At 36.1% G+C, this 14,018-nt stretch overlaps 1 protein-coding gene across 1 annotated transcript in view; it reads right to left on the minus strand.

Moving 5' to 3' along the window:
• Positions 1-14,018, minus strand: part of CDH13 (cadherin 13) — a 518,553-nt gene that overhangs the window by 200,208 nt on the left and 304,327 nt on the right. The gene's annotated exons all lie outside the window — the stretch shown is intronic.

Genomic DNA, 14,018 nt, shown 5'->3' on the forward strand with positions numbered 1-14,018 from the left:
TAACATGAACTTTTTAAAACTCTGAATATTCTTCTAGAACTACTTAAGTATCCCTCAATGACCCTTTTTCTATAGACCTTATTTTCATTGTTTAATGATTTGGGACTATTCTTCATTGCAGCTCTCCCAGCTGCGTTTTGGTTTATAAATCTCAAGGGTTTATGACTTCTGTCCATAGGGTAACATGATTGATAGCAGAGAAACAATGAAACTTTTTTTCCCCCCTGTACTGAGCACTGCTTTTTAGACACAAATAGCAATGGTAAAGCATGAGTTTAATATGGAAGTATTCTCTTGAAGACTGCAGCGTTAAATAATTTTTTTCCAGTGTTGGGTTCATAAAGTTATTCATAACAGAAAACTGTATTTGAAGCAAATACAACACACTGACTTCTTTCAGCTTTGAAATACACAATTTTCAAAAAAACCCAGTATATGCACATGGGTGTCAAAAAAGAAAATGAGGTTTTAGTGTCAATCTCATTAGCTTCCATCACTGTACTGGCATTTTCCATTCCTAGCATGGCCCTGAGGCAGCTTTTCTGTCCCTATGTGAACCCTTGCTTCAAACACAGCTGACCATCCTGCCAAACAGTTGCACATGATGTGTGAACTCTTAGGCACCAAGAGAAACTGCAGCATCTAAAAGGTTTCACACTGGTTTCTTGCATTTCCCTAATGAACATAAAGAATATGCCCAAGAAATTTCATGACTGAGCCTTACACAGTTAACTTTATGATTTGCCTAGTATGTGGAATCATCTGGCAGCGTTACTTATCACACTTAGCTTTGTATATCCAGAGATGACCTCAAAACCAGGAGATTAAAATGAATTAATAAACAGGAGTATTAAAATCAATTTAATTCTTTAGTCTCTTGGGCAAATTAGGGTTGTATTTTTAAGCTTTTCCCTGCAACTTAGAAGCGTGGAAAGTTTTTATTCTGATGTATTCTCTTCCTTATAGAGCTAAACTTATAAGAAAAATATGGATTAACTTGCAGCTCTCTATTATATCATAAATTTTGGCAATATTTGTGTTTCCTGACAGTGCACTGAATTTCCGAGATGACTAAATAGGAAGTAATGAATAACAACTGAATAACAGTCATCTTAAAACGTAAGGGAGGAGGTTATGGTTGCTTCATCTCACCGCAAAGTAGAAACTTCAGAGCTCATTTAATCTTTTAAAAGGAAACTGCTCCAGGAGTTTAAATAGCGCACAGGCTCTTTGCTGACCTGTGGCAGAAGGATAGATTTCATCAATGAAAAGCATCTGCCTCCCAACTCTATTAACTGGAGCAAACTGTTAACAACTTTTATGAGCAAAGGAGCCCATGAGTATGGTCAAATCAAACATTCATTCAGAATGTGAAGAATAATAATAATAATAATAATAATAATAGTAAGAATCCTTCTGGCATTTGTGTGGCCTTTATTCCATCCAAATAAGCTGTATTCTATCTAAAATCAAGTCTGCCTTTTAGAAACTGTTCAGGGAATCTGATTTAAACTGTTTCTATGTCCTGAAGGAGTTCTCCATGACAGTCTAATGATCTAACTATAAAGTTGGCCCTGCTTTGAGAGAGGGGCTGGACCAGACAACCTCCAGAGGTCCTTCGTCCTTCATTTTTCTGTGACTATGGACTAAACCATCTTTTACAATTATTCATTCCAAACGACACGTCACAGCTTGACCTCACTTACAAACTCCTCCCTAAGTGCTTTTCCAATCTACACCAGCAAGTGCTTGTTCTCAAATATATACTACTTCACTATATAACGTACATATAAAGTAGTCAATATTTTCTCATTAACAGAAAATATACTCCAAATTCCAGTGCAGTCAAATTTCCCTACCTGTTTTCTATTAAACCTACACACAGCCAGTGCTCTTTCTGTCAACCACCTCTCTTAACATCCCAAATAGTAAATGAATTTGTGTGGCCTATAAAGAAGTAACTTCCATGCTTCATAATAATTTTAAAAACTGACGCAGATAATGCAGAGTTACTTCTCTAACTGTGAAAGGAATCTTCAAAATTTGGAATATAAGCCATTTTATTTAACTATAATAAATATTAAATCTCAACCACACAGTGGGAATTTATGAATTAAGATGTAAAAAAATATATATATATACATACATACATACTCCAGGTACATGATGAATACATACGAGCATCATCATTCACCTTTTAAAGCCTACAAAAAACATCTCCATAGCAACTTGCAGTTGCCAACTGTGGCAGTCTTTTTGAACCATGAAAAAAATTAATTAGCAAGCAAGAGTTTATGTTCTTGAAAATTAACTCAAAAAGTCAAAAGTAGGGAGTAATAAGTTCTGTATCCTATGCCAGTGGTCTCCCAGATTGGTCCGAAAAGCTCAAGTGATATGCTTAAAAGTAAAATTATAAAGCTATAGGTGCTTAGCATACTTCAGAAAAAATAGGAACCAGTATCTCAGACCACCTTTCATGGGACCCACTCCCAATGGTGATTTGCAATAAAAAAAAATGCATATGTGTATACACGAGTAAGAATGCATTTCAAAAAGTGCCATCTACCGACACATAGAAATATACATTGCTTGGCAGCTTATGGGCAATAAAATTCTTACCATGTCATAGATATTACCGATAAAGTTACAATTTTCATCAAAGCTGGGACTTTCAAAGCCGCTTAATATATCCAAGATGCTCACTTGCAAAATTCATTACACATATTTAAAAAGCAGCCCCAATTTGTAGCCTTTAAGAAATTAAACAAAACTAAAGTTAAAAAAAAAGATCTTCTGGGTTTTGCAGTTTAACACATGAGAAAATACACAGCATATGCAATGCAAAAGAGATCAACAGCGCTGCAAGGCAAAATTGTTTCAATTCCTGACTTACACACATTTAAGCCTCTGCCCTTATAACTCAGAAAAACTTTGCGACTGTTCCTCAGCAAGGACCATGACAGAAGCAATGCAGGGTCAGAGAGATGAGGAAACATGCTGCTCTGGTAGATATAAGGCATCCCAGATTTGCTACAGCCAAGGGAAGAAAAGATACTACACAGAGGTCAGAAAGAAGCCACAAAACAAAGTCTGCTTGGAACGGTACAAACATAGCAACCATAAGAAGCCCCATCAACTCCTCCTTGCAGCAATCAATCATTACAAGCATTTAAGTAATAGTCTCTCCACAGCTGCGGTGAGTGGAGAGTGCTTACTTTTTCAGTTTTTGTTTTTTATTGCCCCTGGGGGGAAAAAAAAAAAATCAGCAAAAATAACACAACATTTTTTTCCAGTCTTCTTTCCTTCAGCAGCTATTTTCAATTGGAAAATTTTTCAGTTGCAATTTTTGACCGGGACTCTCATTTTTTAAAAACATCTCCACCTTTGCACTATAAAGCAATCATATCCTTGGGAAAGATGTTAATTTTTAGCTACTGGATAAGAGCAAATGCCAACTAAATGGCAGAAGTTGTACCAAGTCTGCAGGGGATCTGTAAATGCATCTATGGATGAATCCTAAATGGATCCACGGACTAAATCCTGCCATTTGCCCTGAAGTTATTTAGAAGTAAACCAACCAGTTCTAGTTCTCTTAGAAATTTGACATAAATTAGAATTTGGGGGATACAGCATGCAGAGTTGGAAAGCAAGCACAATTCTCCACTGGCACATTACCTTCAGTTTACAGTTGTCTTTGGCCCAGGATTACAAAGAATGAAACACAAAAGCCTGTAATTAATTTGCACACCTTTAAACCAAAAGTGAGCAGAAATGAGGATTCCCCACCCCTGAAAAGCTTTGCACCCCTTCCTTTCATGCACTAATAAAAATGAAGACAACAGTCTCAGCTGCAAAGTGACATATTCCACCAGGAAAATTGTCAAGGAGAGGAGACTTTAAGGACATCCAATGGCAATCACAACAACTACGTCTGCTGCCAAGACTCTATCAAGCAGCCATGTTCTGCTATCTCTTCTACTCTGAAGACCTGTCAGATCAGTCACGGGAAAAAAAGTGTGCTTTAGTGCAGACTTAAGAAAACAAAATAAACTCAGCAAACATCTGTGAACAAAACTGCAAAAAGTTTTAATGGAGCACAAGTCCTTGCTTCTTAGCATCAAGCCATTAAAATTCCTGGCAGCAGCACACACTCTCCTGGCTTGCCAATGGCCCACTTTCATGCAGCCTATTTTTGTTTAGAAAAAAACTTCAGAAAATCCTGAATATTAAATCTTTCTTGAAGCTATAATGATCATGGAGATTAGCTCTGATCAGCAGTTTTAGGCCATATGTAAATTTGGTATCCCTAGGCAGAGTAGCAAACCATGAAATACCCTTCTTTTTCCCTTTGGCTAGCAGTAATAAGGAGACTGCTCTACAGACCCTCATTAAATATTGGTCCACACCATCTACTTAGCATTCAACAGGTTGTAATTCCTGGACCATGCCAGGGACTAGCCTACAGCTAAGGTATACCAGATTTGCAAGAGAAAACATAATTTAAGCATTGAAATCAGCTACAATAACAAAGAAACCTTTACCTCCTTCAGTTTCTCTTAATTAACGCTTTATGTTTTCCACTTCTTTGGCTGCCACAGTCCAAGCAAATTTAGTAGTATTTAAGCAGCCTCACCACTACCCATAGACATGCTTATGAAAATGCTAAAATACATGAGTTAAGGAAGATATTTTTCCTCTACTCTAGCACACATTGTTTAAAACCCTCAGGACAGGCCAAAGTAATACAAGGATGTACCAGTCACGAGAAAATATAACACCACTTTTTATGCAACATTATATTTAATATAGAGCCGTGGTGGGAATGAACAAACTCCCTGTTAGAGCCTGTGCAGTACAGCATATCTCCCTGGATGAGGTCTGAGAAAACAATCCTTGCCTTTAACAGAAAATCTGATTTAGTTTCATTTAGGGAAGAGATATCTACATTCAGCAGCAAATCATAGAGAATAAAGGTTCCTCAACAAATGGCTCCCAAACTGTAGTGCTTTGCAGGAGGTGGTAGAATCAGCGGCTCTGAATGGCTCCGTGCAGGGGCTTCTCTGAGCATAGCATGGACTTACCCGGTCACACTGGTCTGAAGTGTGTGCTGATAATACTGTAACTGATTTTTTTAATCTATATAGTGATTGAGGAAAACATTCTGAATTTTTATGTCCTTCCCCTACACTTTGCAGTTATGAGTAACTACTTGTAAAGGAACTGACGGACAAATTGTAATCTAGAAACCAGGAAGAGGGGGAAACTAACACATTTTCTTGCTTGCTTCCAAAAGGGTTCTTCAGTTTGAAGAAAAGAAGAAGGAAAAAAAAAAGATAAAAAAGAGAAATGAGTTAAAACTTTATTCAATAGCAATGAAGCCTGAAGGTGATAATTTCAACCTTCTTGGATACAACTGTAGCAATGAGAAAATAAGAGCCTGAAGGATGGATAAACCATACTATCTTAACTAGCAAAAGCAAACTTTCAAAATATGAAATCAGAAAGGAAAAGCTATACTATTAACTTTTTCCCTGGCTAAGAAAATATGTTCAAATGTTCAATTCTTTAGTTCTTATTTAGTAAGCCTGCAGCATATACCAAGCCTGCTGAAAGTGTAACCTCCCAAAATTAAACTGCCAAATAAGCAAGATTACAATGAGCCCAAGAGGCATGTCTATCTTTTTGTCTTACAATTATTTTGAGTACTGTAGGTTTTTGTTAAAAGAAACTATGACAAAGTTCACCTTAAAATCAAGAAGGCAAAACTGTTCAAATTAAAAACCAAGAAGTTTGCAAAACAATGCTTGCAAGTGTGTCCAAACAGTAATATATGCAATTTCATGATCCATTACGCTGTCTGTTAAAAAATGCTGATGTGCCCCTATTGATTTTGTTTTCCATAGCTGTGACCCTTCTCTGCTACAATTGGAAACAGAGCTCCTATGCCAAGTCCTGGCCAACCAGATATCTGGGGATCACTTATCCCATCCGCACAAAAAGTTGACATAACAAGAACAGTATTGCCCATCGCATCTTTGTTAAATCTATCATAAATTTTGCTTCCTAAACTAACTTTTTTTTCACTAACATTGTTTAGCTTGCTCCTACACAGCAGTGATGATAGGCAGTGCAAAATCCATAGACATTTCAGTATCTCAGTATATGTCCCTTAACGTAATTACATTCTTCTAGTGTCATTTATATTTTTGGTTGATACGACTATTTATTCAATGTCTGGCCACTCTTTGATTACAAGAAATTCTCATAGTGGTTTTAGGGTATGAGCTTTCTCTCCAATAGAATTTGTCTGAGTAGTCCTCAAACTTATTCATATAACTATTCCAGAATTTGTCAGATGAAAACCTTAAACCGCTTTTATTTACTTGCTGCTGGGTACTAGCGTTGTTGTATCTGAGTGTAAGGTAGATCCTGGATACCAAATATCTAGATACCATTTTTCTGGCTTAAAACAATGAACTGATGTCTCTTAGTGGAAGAATCCAAAGCAAGTGCAACTGAAACAGATCAGCAGGATGCTTCCTCATCTTACATTCACCCTGGCTTCATTCCAGGGCTTGATCAAAACCAGCCCAATCCTGCAAACGTTTACAATCCTTCTGACTGTAGCACTTAAATAGCCTGTGGGAGTAAGAACCTATTCTTGCATATAGAAAGGAACTCTATATTGTTTAACAGTTTGATTTGCTATTATATGCTACTGCACTAAGTTTTATTTTAATATCATGCAACTGCTGTGATTGCATTTTTATAATTGGTGCTCTACCCCAGAGGAGAACTTTTTGAAGAGTAAAAAATGCTACCTAGGTGCTGAATCAGAGAATTTACTGAGAGCACTTCGGGTAGTAGTACTTAGCTACGAAGCTTCCTAGCAAAGGTGCTGCAGGTGCTAAAGAATTCAAACTGCAAGATCAGTGATGTTAATTAATGGTTCATGCAACATAACATAAAAGAAAATTAAAGTAGTGAATTAAATTTTGAAAGAAAAGTCCTGGACAGAATCCAGCTGAAATGCTGATGCCCTTCGGAAATTTGTGCGTATTCTACCAACAGATTCAGACCTACATTATCTCCATATTCTGAATCAGAGGTGTGGTGATGTAGCAAGAATGATTTTTGCTATGCTAAATAGTAATGGTTGCAAATTTCATCTCCAAAGTCTCAGATTTGGAGTACATGGGGTTTTACCAATAACAAGCTTGCATGATTTTCACTGACATTCATACACCCATTGATTTCACAACATGCCAATCTCAGGTGACACAACGAATTGTCATTTAACAGGAAAACACAAAGAGATCTTTCATTAACACTCCCTTTAACTTAAATGTTTCAGATGCCTTCCAAACTTCTCAGATACACCACAGGAGCACAGGTTTGATAGCAAGAAATGACAGATGAAAAACTTTTAAATAACTACGTCTTTAGAAATTAAAAACTGCTTTAAAGAAAGATACCGTATTTATAATTGCCAATGGTAAAAGAGAATAATGATTCAAAAGGATTTTTTTAATCAAGCATCATGGAATTCAGATTGTAAAAACATACAGAGACACTGGCAATGTTTTCAAAGCCCAAAGGAGCTGTATGTCACTATAGATGAGAGACTACAGCTTGGAGCAACAAAGAGAAAAGTAAAAAAGGTTTGACCATCCGATTTTGCAGTTGGAGGTTTTCTTGGTTGTTTTGTTTTGGGGTTTGTTTTTTTTTTTTTCCCCGTGCCCAATCTAGGAAAAACATGTATCTTACCTCCCTCTGCAATATCAAGTGTAATCTGTCCTTTTAAAGCCTAAAGCAGCGAGGCCAAGAAATACTGTTTGCCTGTGTACTTAAAATTACACCCTCAAGTAGGCTGGAAGAAAATTCATAATGCAAATTCATTGAAGGAGTAATCATATGACCCCATGGACAAACCCTGCAGTGTACCACAAATTCTTTCATTAATTAAAGTAGCTCTGTCTTAAGGAATATCTCTCAATTTCAAAACCGTGTTAAAAAAAAATGTCCCTGGCAACATTCCAAACAATGCTTCTGACAATTAAAATGAAAAGATATTAAAAGTAGAATGTGCTCTTTACTTTTAAAGTAAACATCATATTCTGCCTTCCTCTTAGAGATTCCACAGAGGAAGCTAATAAATTTCACGCAGTAATGTCCATCTCGTTTCTTTGTGGTACTACATGCACTGTCATAATGTTTGCACGGCAAATATTGCTACAGAAGCTTATTTTATTCAAAACTGCATTTTTTTTATAACATTTCCATTTCTTAAAACTATTTTAAAATGTTTCTACTACTCTTAAATCATATTTTACCAACACTAAACTTTAGAATAGAACATTCCGTATAAGCATACTGTGAAAAAGCAGATTTGGAGCTGGGATAGAACTGTCCAAGAAAACATACATTAACTTCACCAACATAATTCTTTGCACAAACATACAGTACTACCCATTTTTAAAGTACAAGTAGTTTGTAAGCATAATAAGTAAGGACTGTGGAAAAATCAGTTAAAATGTTTTAACCAAATTATTTTCTACTTTTAGTTTTAAATCAACATTTTTTTTTGCTTTCATAGTGTTGATTTGTTGTACAAAACTGAAAACCTGGAACTGAAGTCATAGTTTCCATCTGAAAATTGCAATATCCCTCAAGTTTTGGTTTTCCTTTTTACTGGAAAACCATCAGGAAAATATTTTCCATTCATTTTTGTCTACATTGCTGGGAGACAAAGGGGCAGTCCAACTACTTCTAACACAATACAGTCAATGGAATTTTTTTCCAAACTTGAACTACAGAAAATCAAGTCCCAAACCCCCGATATTGCAGTTTGATGAAAGTCAGAGGTGCCTCTACTAATGCTGTGAAAACTGAGATGCCTAACCTTCCAGGCCACAAACTGCGAGAAATCATGTTGTCCCTGAAAGACAGCATTCCCATTTTCCACATGGAGAATGTATGCACTGCAAGTAAATGAAAAGAATATTCTCGTTCCTGTCAGAAAACATAAGATCCTGGCTCCACGTTTTTTGTTCTCAACTATTCACCTGTAAAAGAAGGCAGGCCATTCATTTGTACTGATACTAGATTAAGGTGGTGATGATAATAATAAAGGCTTTGTTTGATAAACAGCCATGAAAGTTAGTGATAGGGAAACATCTATATTCAAATATTTCATTAGCTATATGAGAACAGTGACATTATCAGTCATGATTATTTTTACTTTTATTAGCTACAAACCATCAGTGCTGAAAAGAATTTGGAAGTTGATTTGGTGTTATGAACTAAAAAGGAGCCGGTACCTATTTCTGAAAGCTATTTGGAAAGTAGGTGCTACACCTTGGTGTACTGACATGGCCAGTTAGTGAAAACTTGAGAAGTGAGAGAATATTGTAGCAACACTTATGCATCAGTGTGTATCATACATTGTCTTTGACTGACTGACTATGGTGGCATATGCAATTCCAGGTAATAAAGGCACTTACACTTTTGGTCAATATTAGGGAAGGAGTCGACAATTCTGGAATCAGATTCAGACACAACCGTGGTAGCAGGTCACCCAAAACAAGAGCTGAAATACTTAAGGAAGGAACAGTTATATTTATCACAGTGCTGCCAGGTAAGTTCATACATTTGAAGACTACATTAACTATTCCCTAACTCTTACTTTTCTTACACTGTGACTTGACCTACAGTGGTTTAGAGATATGAAGGTAATAAGAATCAAAACAAATATTCTTAGCAGAAAACGTGAAGAAAACTTATTAGAGCTATTATGGTACCAAAATATGTAGTTCTGTTGCACTTCCGTTACTACTGAAAAATTTTGAAAGATTAGGTGAATTTCTCCAGAATTTTTATGTAGAGAAAGTCAGAATAACAATTCATAATGTTAAAAGTCAACCAGAGAAAACAGCTGCACTTTGACTTTTTCTTATCAATTGCTTTGAAATGACTTTAAAGTTGAATTGAGATTAATTCCATTTTCTTCAAGGACAATTTTGCTTTTACTGTAATTGAAAAACAGAGCCAAATTTCAAACTCTCAAAATATTTTTCCAATAGACCTTCATTATCTGTTATCCCAGTCATTCATAATTAGGAAACAGACACAAATATCTATTATGCAGCAGCTTCAGATGTTTTATTTCTCGCATCTGTTTAACATGTTTTTATTTCTGGCATCTGTTTAATATATACATTTGGTGTTCAATAGAATCCCCTTTGCAGCAGCAGTTGCTACAAGTGAATGGTTTCTAAATTCTACCACACTATCTTTTGCACATTTTTCCTTTTTTTTTTTTTTTTAAGAAAAAGTATTCCTGAAAAACGTTGGAAACCACTGGTGAATGTATTCAGAATTAGAACGCAGTGCTCCTATCCAACTAGTTCTCAACTACTTCAAGTGAATATAATTGTGTTCTTTAGCCATGAGACACCTTCAGAGTAATCCTCTGTGTTTTGGCCAACACAGTGGTCATCATGTATTAAACCCTGGAGAAATTACAGTGCTTCTTAAAACAGCAAAGGGAATTAAAACTCAAGTTCTTGACTGGCAAGTGATCCTTAAAGTTTTTTTTGTTGTTGTTATTGGTTTTGTTTGTTTGTTTGTTTTCCCCTCCTAGGTTTAGAGTTTTATAAAATAGTCTTAGAACCATGTAAAAATTGTAGGCTATCCTTTTGATAACAATTGCAATAATGATAACCATGTTTTAGTGCTGTATGCTTAAATCATAATACTGATGAGCTGTATTTGTATTAAAAAAATAAAATCACTGTCTTAGATATGTATCTGTTAATATTTTCTCAGATCCACATTTAAAAGACATTTCTACTGGGAGTTTCCAACATATACCTGCAGAAGATGGATGGAAAGTAAGACAACTGTACCACTCTGAGATTTTGCCTTCAAACTATCACATCTCTCATGTGTGATTCTAACTCAGTCATGCCATCTTTGCATATCTTGTATACAAGCTGACAGCAACTTTTTTTTTCCCCTGCAAGAAACCCAATAATAGGCTTTTTAACTTTACCAGAATATTCTTGGGGTACAAATGTGTCATTTAAAACAAAAATGTCTTTCTTGCTTTCAAGCATGTTAGTGGTGCTAACTAGCAGGCTTCATTTCTAAAAAGAAATGTAATTTCCCATCTATTTTTGGTGGACAGCCATGGAAAACTGCTACACAGAAATAAGCTTGCATTTAGTGCAACTATACGTGCAAATGAATAGCTACATGCAAAGGTAGACATTTTCTGTACTTAAAAGACATAATCTGAATGAAGAAGTCAAGGATTTACTTTTTCTATAAGTTTTGCTCAACATATGTAAGCCAAGTGAACTATTTTGAATATTTCTATACAGAAAAAAACCCTTATCATACTGGAAAAAAAATAGATTACCTATCATTATTTCTTCTGTTTACTTTTCACTGTTCAGTCATTTTCACTAAGGTTTTCTTTCCTATTGCAATTGCTTTCAGTCTTCCAAATGTAATGCACAACTACCCTTTGACTTCACAGGAGTAGAGACTGCAATTTAAACCCCAAGCACTATATTTAATGGTGGGAAAAGGAAGACTGTGAAGGCATGAAATAAAAGGAGAAATGGGAGAAAAAAAGCAAAGAAAAACATGAACCCACAGTTCAAAAATAACATCTCTCTTCTCTTTCTCTTTGTTTTTAAAGATGCTATCTATGTGATGATATCTTTCAAATAATATTGGGAAAAATAATTAACCTGCAAGGGAATAAACAAACCTGCCATTCTGCAATGATGAGGTTTTTATTCAGCTACGTATCTCTTTCACAATAAAGGTAGTATGGATTTGTCTATTGACTGATCCTGGCATTGCATACTAAGGCAAACAAATCCTGCCTGCCCTGACAATTTATAGGCTTTTTTCTGCTTAGCACTTGGAGTAGTGGCCACACCATAGCATTACTGTCAGAGGAAATGATGTCCCATTGTTATAATACCTGTTAGCACAACTCCAGGATTTACGTCCAGTTGAGTGTGAGGACAAGGAAGGGGGTGTAGGGCTTCAACTACTGTATCTACTGCCATCAGTCTCCAAATCATATAATAAATTTATGGCACATGATTGCAGGTTGTGAGGATTTATCACCCTTTTCATGCACTTTAAAGGGCTTGAATGAAATACAGCAGCATGGATGCTGACAGTCCACTGACTTAAAGCGCAACTCGCCACATAGCCTGCAGGGTTGCTGGCCTGCAAATAGGCGATGGGAAGGCAATATCCAGAAATGGTAATTTAGAAGTATATCAATACAAACTGAGGTTTTATACCACTAATAAAGCCTATCAAGGGGGCTGCAGCAGCATCCTCCTCTGCAGTATGGCACACGGCGATGCATGTTTTCCTGGCACTACAGTATCTTTCAATTAATTGATTATATGGATGAGGTTGCCTCATGTGTCCAAACTACTTGAACTCTTAAAGCTCATCCCTCTCTTTTCTGAGAGGACAGAAGTGGATGCATAAAACAGGTGCAAAAGCCCAGGAGCAAAAGCCACTAGTAAATTTATTAATGCATAAATTTCCCTTTGCAAAGAATTACATACCAAATTACACAGACTCACTTGAGACCTTGCTTTTCAGTAGCCAGGAAGGACTCCAATATTTTTTTTAAATTGATTTGTTCTTTAATTAAGAAACATGCTTATTTTTATTTAATGAACTTGGGCTATAATGTAAAAAGAGACAAAAGAGCTAACCATCATCGTTTTCCCTGTTCTGTGTGTGGAAGTATGAATACTTTACTACACGAAATGTCCAAGGCAGAGAGACCATACTGCTTTTATAACCTTTAACATTACACATTAATGCTGATCCGGCCATAAGACTAATTTTTGGTATATCATTGTGTGTAACTACAGAAAAGCAGATGAAAGCTCATTTTAGCAGGAGGGACAGTGAGCAAACAAATCAGTTGTGCAGTAAGAAGAAAGTGAAAGGGAATTTTCTGTCTGGGGATGAAGAAGAGGGTGGCTCATCATTTCTAGTCCTCACAAACAGGCCAGTAATTCTGACCTGTGCACCTAAGCTGACATGGAGCCTTTTCTGAGTCTAACCTATTTCTGCTGAAAATCAAGAATAATTGAACCCTGGAGTGAACTGCAGACTCCTGCTTCCAGACACTCATATCACATACTCAGTTTGAGTGAACTGCTAATTGCTACACATAGGATTATTTTAATTTGCTCAAAATGTACTGGTTTAACCACACTTGCATGGCTGGGCACCTGCTAATTACTGGATAATACTCTAATAGGTTATTCATCTCAACTTCTTCCAAAAAACACAGGCAGATTAGCTGGATGTACATCTTTGCGATAATACAATACGTTATTAATACATACATATCTTTTCTTTTCATCATGTACATACACAGGAACTAGAACATATCAGGATCCCTAGGCCCTACTGAAGGATCAGATAAGCATTTATGTGTCTGTATATGTCCACCTCTGTAATATATACATATCATATATATGTAATATATATATGCATAAAAATATACATATATATATATACACACACAATACCCATATACATATACAGCTATATTTTATCCCACACAGATTTGAGAACAAATTCCTACAGGGATATACAAAGCATCTGTACATAATCAGCCAACTGGCTTCTGCTTGGCTTCTGTTTGAAAATTACAATATTGACATTGCAGATGTCTCTACCTAGTTCACATCCATTACGTTTACACGGTAGATTACAAAAAACTTCAAGGCAGCGAGTACATTTTTGCTGAAATGCAGATGATTAATTGCAAGAAAAGATTGCTGAAAGCTTGCCATCAACAATTTTTAAAGTATGCACAAACTACACACATTCGTACACAGAGAACATAAAAAGTGCTCTGCTGAGTTATACCCAAAGCCTAGCATCCCATCTCCAGCAGTGGAGGACTAGGGAAAAGGTATGTGAAAAAGGCTTGTTTTTCCAAGAATAGACTTTTC

Source organism: Haliaeetus leucocephalus, unplaced genomic scaffold, assembly GCF_000737465.1.
Source record: "Haliaeetus leucocephalus isolate CR32 unplaced genomic scaffold, Haliaeetus_leucocephalus-4.0 Scaffold668, whole genome shotgun sequence".
Classification (NCBI taxonomy): Eukaryota; Metazoa; Chordata; class Aves; order Accipitriformes; family Accipitridae; genus Haliaeetus; species Haliaeetus leucocephalus.